Genomic DNA, 20,413 nt, shown 5'->3' with positions numbered 1-20,413 from the left:
CCGGAGGTGCCCGCCCCGCTCTGCCTGTCTCGGCAGCTTCAAACACGGTGCAACGCCCCGTGTGCGGCCCGGGGGCCCCGGGCCCTGGGAGGTGCTCCGCGGGTCGCTGCGGAGCCGGGCTGGGGTCTTTTCGTCGCTCACCTCAGAGGTTCCCAGTGGCGACGTCTTGGGCGGAGAGGGGGCGCCCACGGCCCGGAGGAAACCCTCGGGCTTTCGCCAGGATTAGCCAGTGAGCTTGAATTTACTGAATTATTGAGACCGTGAACTTTTAAACAGTTCTTTGTGTATTTTGATTTTTAACAGAATCTGACAAGCACAATACTGAAAGTCGTCAAGCAGGATTAATTTGTAAAATCTGACAGTGGAACACCTAAGGAGCATTTGAGTAACTACTATTATAAAGCAGATGATTAGCGTATGAGTCAAAACGCTTGAGCCTGGAGCCATGACCCACCTAGCAGATGTGATACTTCGGTCAAATTAACTTTTTTGCTCCTCCCTTTCCTTAACAGTAAAACTTGCAGGTTCATGTCTATAGGTATTCTGAGAGCCAAATAAGATGAGAGAGTATTCTACAAATGTTAGATGTGATCTGCGCACGTGGAGCGTGCGTATTATGTGGAGCAACTACTAAGTGGCACATAGTAGGCACTCTACAACCCTTTATGCTAAACTAGTTTTGGATAAAATGTTTTAGATAAAGTGCTAAATCCCTGTTTATTGTGTAAATGAACAGTTTAAGCTCTTTTCCCACAAAGTCACCATTGTTTGAAGTGTAGTCTATTTTTAACTGATTCAGGAAATTATCTAGAATAGCAGGTAGTATTTTCTATACACTGTTGCTGAATTATTTACCATGAAGCTTCGTAGCAATCAAATAATCTCCTTCCTTGCCTTAGGAAAATAGCTGTAGTTTTAGATACCTAGTAAACTGGGAATATTGCCTCAAGTTAACTTTCATTCATTTTTGGAAATTGAGATTCCAAGCCTGAGGTGCTAGGGGAGTTGTTTGCATCTCTTTACTTTTCAATTTGGCACCATCTTGCAATTACCTGAGAAATGTATTGAAGTCTTCCAAATCAAAGCTGTATTTTTTTTTTTTTTGTAGAGACAGAGTCTCACTTTATGGCCCTCGGTAGAGTGCCGTGGCCTCACACAGCTCACAGCAACCTCCAACTCCTGGGCTTAAGCGATTCTCTTGCCTCAGCCTCCCGAGCAGCTGGGACTACAGGCGCCCGCCACAGCGCCCGGCTATTTTTTGGTTGCAGTTTGGCCGGGCCGGGTTTGAACCCTCCACCCTCGGTATATGGGGCCGGTACCCCACCGACTGAGCCACAGGCGCCGCCCAAAGCTGTATTTTTTTGTACAGTCTTTATTATAGACATTTGTGTTTTTTACTAGGGGTACATGTGTGAAGGATTTTAGGGGGAAGATGGGAGATAAAAAAGGGAATCTCAGTTTGTAACCAGCAGGTTTTCACTGGGGATACTTGTAGGTGTGTTCTGAAGAAGTTTCCCAGGCAGAAACCAGGAAGTAGAGTAATTGCATCTCTTGGTCTTTCATTAGTTTTTTTTTTTTTTTTTTTAGAGACAGAATCTCACTCTATTGCCCTTGGTAGAGTGCAATGGCATCACAGCTCACAGCAACCTCCAACTCCTGGGCTTAGGCGATTCTCTTGCCTCAGCCTCCTGAGTAGCTGGGACTACAGGCACCTGCCAGAACGCCTGGCTATTTTTTTGTTGCACTTTGGCTGGGGCTGGGTTCGAACTCGCCATCCTCGGTATATGGGGCCGGTGCCCTACCCACTGAGCACAGGTGCCGCCCCGTAGTGAGTTTTATAGGCAAGAATTTTAAACCACTGGATACCAAGAACAAATTATATGGAGGAGTAAAGGGAAAGTTCCTAGTAAATATAATTTTTGTGTTGCTATACAAGTTTTACTTAAATGTGTTTCAGCAGTTCAGTGGAAGATGGATGTTTTGAAATTAAAACATGAATTTTAAACAGGTATTCCAAAATACAAATTTTGCAATGATTTATAATTTCTTGAACTTGGAGGTCTGAAGTCTTACATTTATTTACATTATTTGTTGAACACGTGTTGTAGTCCATGGCACATTTTTAGCACTTAACATGTATACACACATGAATAGTATATAATTCTTCCATCTAGGGGATAATTGCCCACCAAGTGGGCTAAAACAAGTACTGAAAAAGCTGTTTTTTAATGCTTATGGTAACAATAATATCAGCCAGCATTCACTGGGACCTGCACTGTGCTAGACAGTGCTCTAAATTCTTTATGTGTATAATATTAGCTTGTTTCATCCTCACAGCAGCACTGTGAAGGTGCTGTGAAGCAGCACTTGCTTCTCACTGAGAGGCAGAGAAAAGTTGTGTAACTTGCCCATGACCAGGCAACCGAGGTAGCAGTGGGAGGATTCAAATCAGTCAGGCTCCAAAGACCCTGACTGTCACCTTTGCACTAGGCTGAGTTTCAAATTTTGTGAGAGGTAAAAGTGAAATCCAGGTGGCGCCCATAGCTCAGTGGGTAGGGCGCCAGCCGCATACACTGAGGTTGGCCGGTTCGAACCCAGCCTCAGGCCAGCTAAAGCAACAGTGACAACTGCAACCAAAAAATAGCCGGGCGTTGTGGCAGGTGACTGTAGTCCCAGCTACTTAGTAGGCCGAAACAAGAGAATCTCTTCTTGAGCCCAGTAGTTTGAGGTTGCTGTAAGCTGTGACGCCATGGCACTGTACCGAGGGCGACATAGTGAGACTCTGTCTTAAAAAAGAAAAATCTAGAGGGTATTTAAAAGATAGTTATATAAAGAACTTATTCAAAAAGCAGGAAAGAAAGAGAGGAAAGGAGAAAGAAACTGGTATTGCAAGATATAAAGGCATGTCCAAGCTATAATTTAATTATACTTTGTATGTGAGAACCTTTTTTTTTTTTTTTGCTGGTGAATAATGTGGGATTCTTTTTGTTTCTAAGCTCTCAGTCACTCAACAGCTACAATTATGATATTATCTTAACAATTGAGGCACTTACTTTTCAATAAGAAGTTAAAAATATCTGTTCTCAGACCATAAGTTAAATGTTACCAAGGAAAGAAAATTCTTCCCTGTCTTCAAGAAATTTATAACCGGAAATGAAAATAAGTCCCTATAATTTCAGTGTGATAAGAGCTCTAACAGGTATAGATAAAATTTAATGGGAACACTGATGTAGGAAATGTAATCCTGCATATTGTAGAGAAGAGGGTTAGAGTGCAGACGCCATTTATGAATTTGACTCTGAAGGATGAATAGGAGTTTACCCAGGTGGGGAAGAAACAGAAGATAGGAATGAAAACCCAGATAAGTGTGAAAGTGTGTGGTATGTTTGAGGAATGTGTTGTCGGTCCGTTGTCATTAAAGGTATAAATTGGAAAAGGTTTTAAAACTGCAGACTTTGTTTGCTGATCTCATTTGGGTCACTATAATTACCAGATACGTGTGAGGTTTCAGGTCCCCTTATTTGCAACAATGAAGTAAGTGATTAGTCCAGTTTGGCAGAATATTTACTTTGAAGTACAGGATATACGTGTATTATAAAGAAACATACAGACTTACGAAAGCAAAAAGTTGTGATTCAGAAACAAAAAAAAAATATGCAGGTGCCAGGTGAGGAAGAGCTAATGTTTCATGCCAAGGACTTTGGATTTAATTCTAAAGGCAATGGAGAATCAGTGAAGGTACAGGTAACCAGCAAAGATAACATGGAGATGGCATGGTATGGATGCTGATTGGATGGAGAGAGGCAAAAGATAAGTTAGGAGGCCCTTGCTATTGAAATAGCCCAGATAAGAGAGGATAAGGGCCTAGAGTGGGAAAATAGAAATGGGGTGGAGAGTGGGAAAATAGAAATGGGGTGAAAATTATTTATTTATTTTTTTTTGAGACAGAGCCTCACTTTGTTGCCCACAGTAAAGTACTGTGGAGTCATAGCTCACAGCAACCTCAAACTCCTGGACTTAAGCGATTCTCTTGCCTCAGCCTCCCAAGTAGCTGGGACTACATGTGCCCACCACAATGCTTGGCTATTTTTAGAGATGGGGTCTCTCTCTTGCTCAGGCTGGTGAGCTCAGGCAATCCGCCTGCCTCAGCCTCCCAGAGTGCTGTGATTATAGGCATAAGCTACCACTCTGATTTTATTTTTTAATATGGAGGAAAGGTAATTGTTTTTATTTTGAACATGTTGAATTTGAAGTGTCTATGGAACATTCAAATGGATGTAAAGAGAGGATCCAGAGTCCATAGGCAAGGCCAAAATTAGTGATTTCAGAGGTAGCCAGTAAGTGGTAATTGAAGGCAGATGACATTGCTCAAGGAGAGCATATAGAATTGGAAGGGGGATGGCGCCTGTGGCTCAAAGGGGTAGGGCGCCAGTCCCATATGCTGGAGGTGGCGGATTCGAGCCCAGCCCTGGCCGAAAAACACACAAAAAAAAAGAATTGGAAGGGAAGAGGATAAATGATTTGCTTTTTGTAAGTGGAAAGAATTTTTCTGTACCAATTATTGTTTAAAGTAATGAAATGATTTTTGATTGAAAGTTAAACAACTTTTGTATCCAAATGAATCATATTCTATTAGAATTTCATTTGGGAAGCTCTCATTTATTTCAGAAGTGTACAGATGCTCCTTAATTTATGATGTTCTGTCTTGATAAAGCCATCATAAGTTGAAAAATCTGAAGTTGAGGCTCAGCACCAGTAGCTCAGCAGTAAGGGCACCAGCCACATACGCTGAGGCAGGCGGGTTCGAACCCAACCCGGGGCCTGCTAAAACAACGACAACTGCAACAACAACAAAAAATAACCTGGTGTTGTGGCAAGCTCCAGTAGTCCCAGCTACTTGGGAGGCTGAGGCAAGAGAATAGCTTGAGCCCAGGAGCTGGAGGTTGCTCTGAGCTGTGATGACCCGGCACTCTACTGAGGGCAACATAGTGAGACTCTGTCTCAAAAAAAAAAAAAGAAAAGAAAAATCTGAAGTTGAAAGTGAGTTTTCCACTTTAGGGTACTTTCAACTTATGATGGGTTTATAATACCACTTTCTTTTTTTCTCTTTTCTTTTTCCTTTTTTTTGAGACAGATTCTCACTTTGTCTCCCTCAGTAGAGTGCCCTGGTGTCACAGCTCACAGCAACCTGAACCTCCTGGGCTCAATCGATTCTCTTGCCCCAGCCTCCCAAGTAGCCGGAACTACAGGTGCCCACCACAATGCCTGGCTATTTTTGTTTGTTTGTTTGTTTGTTGTTGTTGTTGTTGTAGTTTTTGGCCGGGGCCAGGTTTGAACCCTCCACCTCCTGTAGATGGGGCCAGCACCCTACTCCTTGAGCCACAGGTGCTGCCCATGCCCAGCTAGTTTCAAAGATGGGTTCTCGCTCTTGCTCAGGCTGGTTTCAAACCTCAAGCTCAGGCAATCCACCCACCTCAGCCTCCCAAGTGCTAGGATTACAGGTGTGAGCCACCACACCTGGCCATAATAACACTTTCTTAACCATCATAAAGTTGAAAAATTGTTAAGTCAAGCCATTGTTAAATCAGGGACTGCCTGTATCACCCAAATTATTATTTGAGTTCCCCTTTATAAAAAATCTTTATAGCAAATTGACCGCCATGGACTATCTGATGTTCCAGCTTTATTATAGAGTTATTTTTCCTCTTCTGCACTTTCATTTGCATAGTGTGCATAGCCAATTTGCCTTGAATCAAAGCTTTAAAAGCATATTCCTCTCCCATCACTTGTTTGTTAGCTCTTGGAAGTCAAAGATAGATATTTGCTGGTTGATTCATCTTGGTAACCAACCTTACTCTCAGTGTTGGCTCCATATGGCTTAGTCATTTCCAGAATTCATATTCATCTTTAAAGAATGAATGTTTGCCACCACTCACATGATTCAAAAGAATATGTTATGGGGGGTGGCGCCTGTGGCTCAAGGAGTAGGGCGCTGGTCCCATATGCCGGGGGTGGTGGGTTCAAACCCAGCCCCAGCCAAAAAAAAAAATATGTTATGGGGACGGTGCCTGTGGCTCAGTGGGTAGAGCGTTAGCCCCATATACCAAGGGTGGTGGGTTCAATCCCAGCCCCAGCCAAACTGCAATAAAAAATAGCCGGGCATTGTGGCAGGCTCCTGTGGTCCCAGCAACTCAGGAGGCTGAGGCAAGAGAATCACCTAAGCCTAAGAGTTGGAGGTTGCTGTGAGCTGTGCCACGGCACTCTATCGAGGGCAACCAAGTGTGACTCTGTCTCAAAATAAATAAATAAATTAAATTAAATTAATTTAAAAAGACTATGTTATGGTTTTGAAACATTTTTCAAAAAAGATGTCTCAAAAATATTTTCCACATTTATAGTATCGAGGCGGCGCCTGTGGCTCAGTCAGTAAGGTGCCGGCCCCATATACTGAGGGTGGCGTGTTCTAACCCGGCCCCGGCTGAACTGCAACCAAAAAATAGCTGGGCGTTGTGGCGGGCGCCTGTAGTCCCAGCTACTCGGGAGGCTGAGGCAAGAGAATCGCTTAAGCCCAGGAGTTGGAGGTTGCTATGAGCTGTGTGATGCATGGCACTGTACCGAGGGCCATAAAGTGAGACTCTGTCTCCACAAACAAACAAACAAACAAACACATTTATAGTATCATAAGTTTAACTATATGATCTTTTAAGACAAGGTTTAGCAAACATATTGTAAAGGGCTAGAATAAATAGTAAATATTTTAGCTTTTGTAGGTCATAGGTCTTTGCCACAACTACCCAAATTTCAAAAACAAGCAGCCATAGACAATACTTAAATGAATGAGCATGGGCTGTGTTCCAGTAAAATTGTATTCATAGAGACTGAAATTTGAATTTCATGTAATTTTCACGCCACAAAATGTTACATTTATTTGATATTTTTCCTAACCATGTGAAAATGTAAAAACCACCTTTAACTCTCAGAGGCCTTCCAAAAACAGTGGGCCATAGTCTGGAGACCTTCAGTCTTTGAAATACTTGGATTTGTAAGTTTAGTTTTTAAAAAAAAAGATTCTTCTGGGCGGCGCCTGTGGCTCAGTGAGTGGGGCGCCAGCCCCATATGCCGAGGGTGGCGGGTTCAAACCCAGCCCCGGCCAAACTGCAACCAAAAAATAGCCGGGCGTTGTGGCGGGCGCCTGTAGTCCCAGCTGCTCGGGAGGCTGAGGCAAGAGAATCGCGTAAGCCCAAGGGTTAAGAGGTTGCTGTGAGCCGTGTGACGCCACGGCACTCTACCCGAGGGCGGTACAGTGAGACTCTGTCTCTACAAAAAAAAAAAAAAAAAAAAAAGATTCTTCAAAGTTACGCTTCCTGTTTCTAAATTCTAGTACATTTTTTAAAATATGTGATATTTTCATTCATCCTCCATTTCTTATTTAGAGTAAGTAGAGAATATTCCTTTTATTGGTTTGGAACCTGAGATACAGAAAAATAGGTTAATTTGTACAATGTCAGATTCAAAAATATGTTTGAGGCTGGGACTAGCAGCTCACTCTTACAATATTAGCATGTCAGGAGGCCAAGGCAGGAGGAGGACTTGAGGCCAGAAATTTGAGATCAGCTTAAACAACATAGCCAGACCCCCCCTCCTCTACAAAAAAAAAAAATAAGAAAAATTAACTAAGTATGATGGCGTGTACCTATAGATCCAGCTACTCAGGAGAGTGAGGTGGGAAGATCACTTGAGCCCAGGATTCAAGGCTGCAGTGAACCATGATCATACCACTGTACTCCAGCCTGAGTGACAGGTTTTCTGTGGGGATTTTGTTTTGTTTTTTGAGACCCCATCTCTAAAAACAAACAAACAAAATTTTAAAATAACTTTCCTTATGCGGTGCTTTTTACTGAACCAATGAAACAGTGACCTTTTTGCTTTAGTGAAAGTGGGGACACTGAAACTGGGTGAAATAAAAGACCAAAACTTGAAGGAGCGTCCTGCACTGGTTCCCAGAGGGTTGGACAAAATAGTCTTTTGTCTTTCTCTTCTCGGACTTGAATGAATTATTTTTATCCTAACATAAAGAAAATATGGAATTATCTTTACTTCATAGTTATTATAGCAGGTTGTAAGATTGAAGTGTTGAGTAAATGATGGGGAGATAAGAGAAAAACATTTAAAGGGCTAATTTTTTCATATCTATCTATCCTGGGTGTTCATCCTGTTTTTCAGGAAGAAATCGAAGACATTTTTTATATATTTTAGATTCCTGGTTAGCAGGCTGAAAATAGAGTTTTTAGCATTCAGTTTGGGCAATAATAATCTATTTATATTAAAGGGTATTATTTATAGTCTATTTTTTAAAAGTTAAATTTCTGAATTTTATGGTTTTCATAGCAGCGATAAATATAACATGGAGGGAAATTATTATTTTCCTTTGAAGTTTGAATTCATAGAAGCGACATATTTGTGGATGTTTTCCATTGGATGTTAAAATTTAGGACAGATTGGTGAGTGTGTGTATGTTATTTATGCTGTTACTTAAAAGGGATGTTTTTGCTTTTCTCTCTCTGATTTCTCATCGGAGTCAAAAAACAAATCCCCCAGCTGTGTGGGTCATGTTTGAATTGGTTACTTAGCAGTCCAAAGCATAATTTTGTATTTAAATATTTATCTGTACTCTTAACAGTCTGATTAAATAAGTCTATTAAAGCTGTAATAATAGGACCTGCTGTGAGGAAATGGCACAGCCTGCTGCACAATAGTATTTACTGAAAATTTTCTTTTCCCTGGTCCCTGTCTAAACAGTAAGGAGTGATGCAAAAAGGAAAATTATGTGAATTAGAGTAATGGTCAGTTTGATCAGGACCTTAATGCGATGGCTATCATTACACAGTTAATTTATATTAACATAATTCAAGGTCACACGAAGTGTAGGAGAATTTTAACTGCTGTTTGTAAAATGGTGAGTCATTTAACCAAGTTTTACTTTTTAACTTTTTTTTTTTTTTTTTCAAATTAATATGAGGGTACAATATTTACATTACATTGTTCTCACTTCCAGGGTAAAATTCCATTTGTAGAAGAGCCCCTCACCCGGGGGGCGTGTTATACACCCACATAATGTGCACATTGGGTGAGATCCCATCTCACGCACTCCCTCCTTCTGCCAAACGTCCTACTTTTGAACTTTAAATGCACTCATGAATTATGTTATTTTCAACCATTTAATGATAATGTAATTTAAAAATAAAACTAGATTAATTTGTCTTTAACATTTGTTTTAGTATAAGAAGAAAAGAACATGAAGTAACAAATACAGAGTCATGTTTATTGGGTGGATCTGGAAGTACAAAAATGGTGAGGAAAATGGGGTGATGAGAAACGAGTATAAGACTTTTAGTGACAGTTATTTAAAATGGGTTTTTATCAAATGGACAAAACCTGACTAAAATGACAAACTCCACATACTCATAATGTTGCAAATGTAAGTTGAAAATTAAAAATCATACAGGCACAGTGGCTTACTCCTGTGATCCCACACTAAGGAGGCTAAGGTGGGAGGATCCCTGAGGCCAGGAGTTCAAGACCAGCGTGGACAACACATCCAGACCCCCATCTGTAAAAGAAAAAAACAAAAAGAAAAATTTAAACTCTTTAAAATTAAAAATATTCTTGGAAAAATAGCATACTGAACTTTTTAATAAGCTCTTTCAAATATTTTCAAAGAAAGGAAAAAAAGATTATCTCAATTCCCTATTTGAGGATCAATCCTGAGGAAGATTTATTTTTTCACTTATTTGCACAACAGTGTTATGTAATGGCCTCTTGTCTCTTGAAAAAAACTCATCTAGAATACATGGATGTTGTATTTATGATTTTTTGATGACAAGTCAGCTGAAAATTAAAAAGTGAACTTCTGGCTCGGCTCCTGTAGCTCAGATGGGCTAGGGCACCAGCCACATACACTGAAGGTGGCAGATTTGAGCCCAGGCTGGGCCTACTAAACAACAATGACAACTACAACCAAAAAAATACGTGGGCGTTGTGGCACGTGCTTATAATCCCAACTAGTTGGGAGGCTCAGGCAAGAGAATTGCTTAGGCTCAAGAGTTGGAGGTTGCTGTGAGCTGTGACGCCATGGCACTCTACCGAGGGTGACATAATAACACTCTGTCCCAACAACAAAAAAATAAAATTAAAAATAAAAAGTGAACTTCTTGCTGATATTTCTACTCTATACCTTTGTGGGACATTTAAGCAAGGCTTTCAAGGTTACAGTCTAGCACAGATTTTACAATCCAAATGTAAGTTAATACTGTGCTTTTAGTTAGTGACGATAATAAAGAGGATTTTTTATATTCAAATTTAACCACAAAAATGAATTTTTTTTTGTTTCTGAGACAGAGTCTCACTCTGTCACTTTGAGTAGAGTCCTGTGACATCGTAGCTCACAGCAACCCTAAACTCTTGGGTTCAAGTGATCCTCTTGCCCTAGCCTCTCAAGTAGCTGGGAGTATAGGTGCCTACCACAACGCCCAGCTAATTTTTCTGTTTTGGGTAGGGAGGGGGATCTCCCTCTTGCTCAGGCTGGTCTGGAACTCCTGAGCTCAGACAATCCACCCACTTCAACCTCCCAGAGTCCTAGGATTACAGGTGTGAACCGCTAGTCCTGGCCCACAAAAATGAATTGTTCATCTCATAAGTTAAACTGGGGAAAAGTTTGTAAGTAATTATGAGTAATAGACTAGCAGATATTATTAGAAAACATAAAGCCCAGGGATGCAAGGCTGGTTTAACATACGCAAGTCCATAAACGTTATCCACCATATTAACAGAGGCAAAAATAAAGATCACATGATCCTCTCAATAGATGCAGAAAAAGCATTTGATAAAATCCAGCATCCTTTTCTAATTAGAACACTGAAGAGTATAGGCATAGGTGGCACATTTCTAAAACTGATTGAAGCTATCTATGACAAACCCACAGCCAATATTTTACTGAATGGAGTAAAACTGAAAGCTTTTCCTCTTAGAACTGGAACCAGACAAGGTTGTCCTTTGTCACCTTTACTATTCAACGTAGTGCTGGAAGTTCTAGCCAATACAATTAGGCAAGACAAGGAAATAAAGGGAATCCAAATGGGAGCAGAGGAGGTCAAACTCTCCCTCTTTGCTGATGACATGATCTTATACTTAGAGAACCCCAAAGACTCAACCACAAGACTCCTAGAAGTCATCAAAAAATACAGTAATGTTTCAGGATATAAAAATCAATGTCCACAAGTCAGTAGCCTTTGTGTACACCAATAACAGTCAAGATGAGAAGCTAATTAAGGACACAACTCCCTTCACCATAGTCTCAAAGAAAATGAAATACCTAGGAATATACCTAACAAAGGAGGTGAAGGACCTCTATAAAGAAAACTATGAAATCCTCAGAAAGGAAATATCAGAGGATATTAACAAATGGAAGAACATACCATGCTCATGGATGGGAAGAATCAACATTGTTAAAATGTCTGTACTTCCCAAAGCAATCTACCTATTCAATGCCATTCCTATCAAAATACCAACATCATACTTTCAAGATTTGGAAAAAATGATTCTGCGTTTTGTATGGAACCAGAAAAAACCCCGTATAGCTAAGGCAGTTCTCTGTAACAAAAATAAAGCTGGGGGCATCAGCATACCAGATTTTAGTCTGTACTACAAAGCCATAGTGCTCAAGACAGCATGGTACTGGCACAAAAACAGAGACATAGACACTTGGAATCGAATTGAAAACCAAGAAATGAAACTACCATTTTACAACCACCTAATCTTTGATAAACCAAACAAGAACATATCTTGGGGGAAAGACTCCCTATTCAATAAATGGTGTTGGGAGAACTGGATGTCTACATGTAAAAGACTGAAACTGGACCCACACCTTTCCCCACTCACAAAAATTGATTCAAGATGGATAAAGGACTTAAACTTAAGGCATGAAACAATAAAAATCCTCAAAGAAAGCATAGGAAAAACACTGGAAGATATTGGCCTGGGGAAAGACTTCATGAAGAAGACTGCCATGGCAATTGCAACAACAACAAAAATAAACAAATGGGACTTCATTAAACTGAAAAGCTTCTGTATAGCTAAAGAAACAATAACCAAAGCAAAGAGACAACCTACACAATGGGAAAGGATATTTGCATATTTTCAATCAGACAAAAGCTTGATAACTAGGATCTATAGAGAACTCAAATTAATCCACATGAAAAAAGCCAACAGTCCCTTATATCAATGGGCAAGAGACATGAATAGAACTTTCTCTAAAGACGACAGACGAATGGCTAACAAACACATGAAAAAATGTTCATCATCTCTATATATTAGAGAAATGCAAATCAAAACAACCCTGAGATATCATCTAACCCCAGTGAGAATGGCCCACATCACAAAATCTCAAAACTGCATGTGCTGGCGTGGATGTGGAGAGAAGGGAACACTTTTACACTGCTGGTGGGACTGCAAACTAGTACAACCTTTCTGGAAGGAAGTATGGAGAAACCTCAAAGCACTCAAGCTAGACCTCCCATTTGACCCTGCAATCCCATTACTGGGCATCTACCCAGAAGGAAAGAAATCCTTTTATCATAAGGACACTTGTACTAGACTGTTCACTGCAGCTCAATTTACAATCGCCAAAATGTGGAAACAGCCTAAATGCCCACCAACCCAGGAATGGATTAACAAGCTGTGGTATATGTATACCATGGAATACTATTCAGCCATTAAAAAAAGTGGAGACTTTACATCCTTCGTATTAACCTGGATGGACGTGGAAGACATTATTCTTAGTAAAGCATCACAAGAATGGAGAAGCATGAATCCTATGTACTCAATTTTGATATGAGGACAATTAATGACAATTATGGTTATGGGGGGGGAAACAGAAAGAGGGAAGGAGGGAGGTGGGTGGGGCCTTGGTATGTGTCACACTTTATGGGGGCAAGACATGATTGCAAGAGGGACTTTACCTAACAATTGCAATCAGTGTAACCTGGCTTATTGTACCCTCAATGAATCCCCAACAATAAAAAAAAAAAAAAAAAAGAAAACATAAAGCCCTTATTTTAAGCATTGTTCGAAGCTGCTAACAGTGCTTTTCCCTCACTGGCCCCGCCAGTTCTTTTGTTTTGTTTTATTTTTGAGGCAGGGTCTCCTTCTGTTGCCAGGTATAGAGAGCAGGGATGTTGTCGTAGCTCTCTCATGGCAGCCTCAAACACCAGCGCTCAAGGAGCCTCCCGCCTCTGGCCTCCCAAAGTGGTAGGATTACAGGTGTGAGCCATTATGCCCAGCCTCCCTATGCTTGAATGAATTCTCCTTCAAGCACCTCTTAACACAGGGAGGGAAGGAGTTGAGGGAGAGAGAGTGAGTGAGTGAGATGTGTGCAGATGTATAGTCAGAAGTCAAAGCAATATAGCTGATGGTGTGGGCCTTCTGCTTTTTTCCTGAATGTCTAGGGCAGCAGAACAGGTTGTCTCCAAGAGCTTTCTCCTTACAGGAAAGGCTGCATGTGGGTGCCCAGCAAGTCATTAGAGGTTCTCTTACTGTCCCATATGTTCTAAGGGCTCAGAGTACTGTTTGAAATTCCTATTTCATATATCACAAAGCTTTGGTATGTATAGAAACCCTCTGAATCTCATGGATATATTGCAAAACATTGAAAGTTGTTAACTGTATTAAAGTAAGCATGCTAAGTAGCCTTTTTTAAAACTACTTTATTAGTTTAAAACCTTCTATCGTGTGAAGGTTCTTCTTCTATCATAATTTAATAAAATAGTTTTAAAAATAGGGTTAATCATACATACTACTGTCTCATATCAGAATTTGATAATTATTAAGAGAGAAGAACCAAAGCAGATTGTATGAACCCAGAATTTTTCTAGTTGAAAGGCAGTCTGTATCAGGGGCATGGTGGCAAGCACCTGTAATCCCAGCTTCTCTGGGGCTAAGGTGGGAGGATCACTTAAGTCCAAGAGTTTGAGGTTATGGTGAGCTATGAGGTGAGCTATGATTGTACCACTGCCCTGCAGCCTGAGCAATAGAGCAAGACCCCATCTCTTAAAAAAAAAGAAAAGAAAAGAAAGGGAATCTCATTTGGCAGATACCTTCCAATATTTTCAGAATAACAAAATGTTCACATTTAACTGATGTTTTTGGCAATCTGATTAACTAATTTTGAAGCTACATACCAAAGGGTTCCAAAGTCATTGTTTTTTTTTTTTTCTTTGAGACGGAGTCTCACTATGTCACCCTTATTAGAGTGCTGTGGCATCACAGCTCACAGCAACCTCAAACTCTTAGGCTTAAGTGATTCTCTTGCCTCAACCTCCCAAGTAGCTGGGACTACAGGCGCCCGCCAAATGCCTGGCTTTTTTGTGTATTTGTGCAGTTGTCGTTGTTTAGCTGGCCCAGGCTGGGTTCGAACCCACCATACAGTGTATATGGCTGGTGCCAAAACCACTGTGCTATGGGCATTGAGCCACACACTTGCTACTATATGTAACCACTGTATCATTCAAAGATCTTTACTACATCTCAAAGTTAGCATTATCTGTGAAGAAAGTTTGAATAAAATATTTAAAGAGATTGTTACATCTCATTTCTCTGTCACCAAAATTTTAATTATTATTTTCCTGAAGAGGAATTTGAAACATAAAAGAAAAACATTTGGCTAAAAGGTTCATTTGCCCCCTCCATCACATCAATAATTGCATTTCATGTGTATTCCAAGAAGAGAATGAATTCTTGCAGCTTATTCTTACTCTGAAAAGTGATTACATGACATTGTTTATCATCATTTTGTATTAAGACTAAAGAACTGCTGAGCAGAAAGAGCATATTGCTGTATTTACCATTCTTTTTTTTACTAGTTAGATAAATTATGAAACTTATTTATATTTCATCATTTGAAAGCCAGAACATAACACATTTCACTTTCTGGAAAGTCATCTTATTAGAAATACATGAAGTGTACTTAAGTTTCTTGGTACCCCCAGTAGGATAGACATATGTTCTCATCAGTTCCCTCACATGATAGAAGGTTTTGTTAAATTTCCATCCAAACTCCTACTGAGATGATTTAGTTTTCTTTTTTTTCTTTTTTTGAGACAGAATCTCTACTTTGTCACCTTGGTAGAGTACCGTGGCGTCACAGCTCACAGCAACCTCAAACTCTTGAACTCAAGTGATTCTCTTGCCTCAGCCTCCCGAGTAGCTGGGGCTACAGGCACCTGCCACAACGCCCAGATATTTTTAGAGATGGGGTCTTGCTGTTGCTCAGGCTGGTCTCAAATCCATGAGTTTAGGCAATCCACCTGCCTCAGCCTCCCAGAGTACTAGGATTACAGGCGTGAGCCACCACGCTCAACCCTACTGAGATGATTTCAAATCAGGGAGATTTGAATAAACTTTTTCCGGAAATTATTGTGAAGAAGCTGACCTTCACATTTGGGTCTTCCCAGGGACTAGCACATTAGAAAAAACCATTTTGCTTCAGTGACCCCCACTTTCATGGTTGACTAGGCACTTGCAGCTCTTCACCAGCAGGCAGGGAGAGGCCCCACGAGCAGTTACAGGCTCAAGCCCACTGTCCTCTGTACCCTAAGTCACTAACCCGAAAAAATTTCCATATTGAAGCTAGTTGTGTACCATGAAAGAACAAACCTATATCCATGTGCCTTCTGGTCAGAGGTTCTGCTTCTGCAAATTAGGCTGACAGCTCTTAGCCTTATATTTATTAATATATGTTAAATGTATGTAAAAAATGTTGAACTTTAACCTTCTTGAGCTTTACTGAAGTTTCCAGTAGACAGCTTTTTACTAACAAGTGTTTATTGTGGCATGTGCCTCATGCGTAATGTGTGTAGTTGGAAGGGACAGCATAGTGCAATGCTGGGTTTCCTACCGCTTTGCTCTGCATTCAGAAAGCAGGATTTCACACACAGGTTTACATGTTGAAACGAGTGTCATGAGGAAACCATCTGTGACAGAAAAACAATGCTCAGTTTAAGTTACCAAGGACAAGATAAAAGAACTCGTATCCACTGGAGCCCCTTCTTCCTTCTCATTCATCTGAGGACTCCTTTTCTTGTTTCAAGGACAAGAAGGTAAGCAGGCCCGCGAGAGGCAAACATGACCTAGTCTTTTGAAAATACCTCATTGTGGAAACTTTACATCTCTTGCCTCAGCCTCCCAAGTAGCTGGGACTACAGGTGCCCACCACAACACCCGGCTATTTTTTGGTTGTAGTTGTCATTGTCGTTTGGCAGGCCCGGGCTGGATTTGAACCTGCCAGCTCTGATGTATGTGGCTGGTACCCTGGCTTCTGAGCTATAGGCGCCAAGCCGATGATGTTCTTTTAATGGGGATTGCATTGAATCTGTAGATTGCTTTGGGAAGTATAGACAATTTGGCAATTTTGATTCTTTCCAGCCATGAGCATGGTATATTCTTGCATTTGTTAATATCTTCTGCTATTTCTTTCCTTGGGATTTCGTAATTTTCTTTGTAGAGGTCCTTCACCTCTTTTGTTAGGTATATTCCTAGGTATTTCTTTGTTGTGGAGGGGGGAAGCCACTTATGAAGGGAATTGTGTCCTTGATTAGCTTCTCATCTTGGCTGTTATTGTCATATCCAAAGGCTACTGATTTGTGGACATTGATTTTATATCCTGAGATATTACTGTATTTTTGGGTCACTTCCAGGAGTATTGTGGTTGAGTCTTTGGGGTTCTCTAAGTATACAATCATATTGTCAAAGAGCAAGAGTTTGACCTCCTCTACCCCTATTTGGATGCCCTTTATTTCCTTCTCTTGCCAGATTGTATTGGCTATGTGTTACATTTTTAAGTATTTACAGGCTTTAGAAAATCATGCACCGAACAAGTACTTCATAAATATTTGTTGCTCGTTTGTATTTGCCAGGAATGCAAATATTATTCTTTTTGTAGATGCCTTCTCATTTGTTAATAATTTAACTTAATAATTAACTGCCTTTGGTTTTATATATATGCATATATGTAAGACTTACAGGACAGCTGTGTCATATAAGTTGTTTGTATTTTATTTTCATGCATATATGTGTGTATATATATATATATATTTTTTTTTTTTTTTTGAGACAAAGTCTCACTCTGGCATCCTGGGTAGAGTGCCATGGTATCATAGCTCACAGTAACCTCAAACTCCTGGGTTCAAGCAATTCTCTGGCCTCAGCCTCCCATGTAGCTGGGACTACAGGTGCCCACCATGATGCCTAGCTAGTTTTTTTTCCCTATTTTTAGTAGAGACAGGGTTCTCACTCTTTTCTCAGGCTAGTCTGGAACTCCTGAGCTCAGTTGATCCACCCACCTCAGCCTCCCAGAGTGCTAGGATTACAGGCGTGAACCAGTGTGTCCAGATAGGCTTGTCCAGATAGATCCTGGTTTAACATTAAAAGTAATAATGTGAAAAAAAAAAAACAAAACACTTTAAGGCACAATTGACCATATACAATAGGCCTTCTGTTTGCTTGGGGGGGTTTGTTTTGTTTTGTTTTCGAGACAGAATCTCACTTTGTCGCCCTCAGTAGAGTGCTGTAGTGTCATAGCTCACAGCAACCTCAAACTCTCGGGCATAAGCTATTCTCTTGCCTCAGCCTCCCAAGTATTTGGGACTACAGCCGCCTGCCACAACACCCAGCTGTTTTTAGAAATGATGTCTTGCTTTGGCCCAGGCTGGTCTGGGACCTGTGAACTCAGGCAATCCACCCGCCTCAGCCTCCCAGTGCTTGTATGCTTGGGTTTTGCATACATGGATTCAACCAAGCGTGGTTGGAAAATATTTGGGAAAAAAATCAGATGGTTGTATCTGTACTGAACATGTACAGACTTTTTTCTCATTATTACGTCCTAAACAATACAGTATAGCAACTATTTATATGCCATTTACATTATTGAATATTGTAAGTAATCTTGAGGTGATTTAAAGTATATAGGAAGTAGCTGGTACAGGGGTATGGCACCTACGATCCCAGCACACAGGAGGCTGAGGTAACAGGATCGCTTGAGTCCAGGAGTTGGGAGTCCGTAGTGCCTAATGATAGTGCCTGTGACTAGCTACTTCATCCCAGCCTGGGCAACAAGGGAGACATCTTAAAAAAAAAAAAAAAAGTACATGGGAATATGTATATTATATAGGCCATATGCAAACACTATACCATTTTTTTTTTTTTTTTTTGTAGAGACAGAGTTTCACTTTATTGCCCTCGGTAGAGTGCCGTGGCGTCACACAGCTCACAGCAACCTCCAACTCCTGGGCTTAAGCGATTCTCTTGCCTCAGCCTCCCAAGTAGCTGGGACTACAGGCACCCGCCACAACACCCAGCTATTTTTTTTTGTTGTTGTTGTTGTTGCAGTTTGGCCGGGGCTGGGTTTGAACCTGCCACCCTCGGCATATGGGGCCGGCACCCTGCTCACTGAGCCATAGGTATAAGGGACAACATCAGTGGATTTTGAAATTAGGGGAGGTCCTGCAACCAATCCCCCACTGATACCAAGGATGGTCCACCCGCTTCTTCCAATTTGAGGAAGATGAGAATTCTAGCCCATCCACACCCCATTTGACGAAAGGGGGCTTAATAGAGGATAGGAGTTGTTTGTATAGCATCCAGATCCTCATTATTGTTGATATATATATGTGCTTTTTAAAAAGTCTATAAAAAATGAATCATCCTAGAGAAACTGTTTTTCCCCTTCTTTTCCCACTGTTATTTTGGACATCTTTCTATACCTGCGCACAAATCTCTGCTTCATCTTTTTTTTTGGCTGGGTTTGAACCCACCACCTCTGGCAAATGGGGCCAGCGCCCTACTCCTTTGAGCCACAGGTGCCGCCTCTGCCTCATCTTTTTTTTTTTTTTTTAGTACAATATTTCATAACAATAGAAAGTAGCTGAAAATACTACATGCTAACACATTTCATGCTGAGCTAACCCTCTGTGGGTCCCCCTCTGAACCTGGAATGGGCCCTGATAGGCCACAGTGGGCAGCCACCCTACACAGACGCTCTCCTAACCCTGTCCTGGCATGTATGCCTGCCTTATTCTGATCCTTCTCGTCTCCTCCAGACTGTTCAGGAGATGAGAAGAGCAGGTTTTTGATCTCAGTAATGTCTTTAGTTGCTTCTAAATGATATTGTTGGATCAGAGGGTTAATATTAATATTGTAGACCTAATACTTCCTATGTTTTAAACTACTTTGAGGCCAGGGGCAGTGGCTCACGCCTGTAACCCCCACCCTTTAGGAGGCTGAAGTGGGAGGATCACTTGAGGCTAGGAGTTCAAGACCAGGCTGGGCAACAAAGTAAACCCCTGTCTCTACAAAATAATTTTTTTTTTGAGATGGAGTCTCACTATGTCATCCTCAGCAGAGTGTCGTGGTGGCACAGCTTACAGCAACCTCAAACTCTTGGGCGTAAGCGATTCTCTTACTTCAGCCTCCCAAATAGCTGGGACTATAGGTGTCCGCCACAACGCCTGACTATTTTTTGTTACAGTCGTTGTTGTTTAGCTGGCCTGGGCCGGGTTCGAACCTGCCAGCCTGGGTATATGTGGCTGGCGCTGTAACCACTGTCCTGTGGGTGCTGAAACTACAAAATAATTTTTTTGCAGTTTTTGGCTGGGGCTGGGTTTGAACCCACCACCTCTGGCACATGGGGCCGCGCCCTACTCCTTTGAGCTACAGGCAGCCCCCACAAAATAATTTGTTTTTAATTAGTTAAGTGTGGTAGTACATGCCCATAGTCCTAATTACTTGGAGGATTGCTTGAACCCATGAGTATGAGGCTGCAGCGAGCTATGATCTCTCCATGGCACTCTGTTTTGGGCGACAGAATGACAAACCCTGTCTCTTAAAAAAAAAAATAAAAACAGGGCCGCGCCTGTGGCTCAGTCGGTAAGGCGCCGGCCCCATATACTGAGGGTGGCGGGTTCAAACCCAGCCCCGGCTGAACTGCAACCAAAAAATAGCCGGGCGTTGTGGCAGGCGCCTGTAGTCCCAGCTACTCGGGAGGCTGAGGCAGGAGAATTGCTGAAGCCCAGGAGCTAGAGGTTGCTGTGAGTCCTGTGACATCATGGCACTCTACTGAAGGCCGTAAATGAGACTCTGTCTCTACAAAAAAATAAATAAATAAATAAATAAAAACAAAAAATGGTACTTTAAGGGATATGAGACATTCGTTTGATAACCACGTTACTGCAGTTTTACTTTCATTGCTTTTGTACTGTCAAGTAAGATAAAATATGCAAAGACTATAATTTGAGAACTTGAGAAGTCTTTTAGTTTTTTAGCTTTAGAACTAAATAGGAAGTTATATTGTATAGTGGGTATGAAT

General features: G+C 41.1%; 1 protein-coding gene across 8 annotated transcripts in view; it reads left to right on the top strand.

Annotated features, from left to right (window-relative positions):
* Positions 1-20,413, top strand: part of DENND2C (DENN domain containing 2C) — a 98,395-nt gene that overhangs the window by 841 nt on the left and 77,141 nt on the right. For 6 of the 8 annotated variants that reach the window (XM_053590513.1, XM_053590512.1, XM_053590509.1 and 3 more), the window contains 2 exons: positions 9,279-9,351; positions 15,990-16,151. The exons of 1 other annotated variant lie outside the window; for it this stretch is intronic. The gene's annotated coding sequence lies outside the window, so the exon portion shown is untranslated. The remainder of the gene's footprint in view (positions 1-9,278; positions 9,352-15,989; positions 16,152-20,413) is intronic. One more of the 8 variants, XM_053590510.1, reaches the window with a different exon arrangement.

This window comes from Nycticebus coucang, chromosome 5, assembly GCF_027406575.1.
Source record: "Nycticebus coucang isolate mNycCou1 chromosome 5, mNycCou1.pri, whole genome shotgun sequence".
NCBI classification, from domain to species: Eukaryota; Metazoa; Chordata; class Mammalia; order Primates; family Lorisidae; genus Nycticebus; species Nycticebus coucang.
This window is presented reverse-complemented; position numbering and strand designations above follow the sequence as displayed.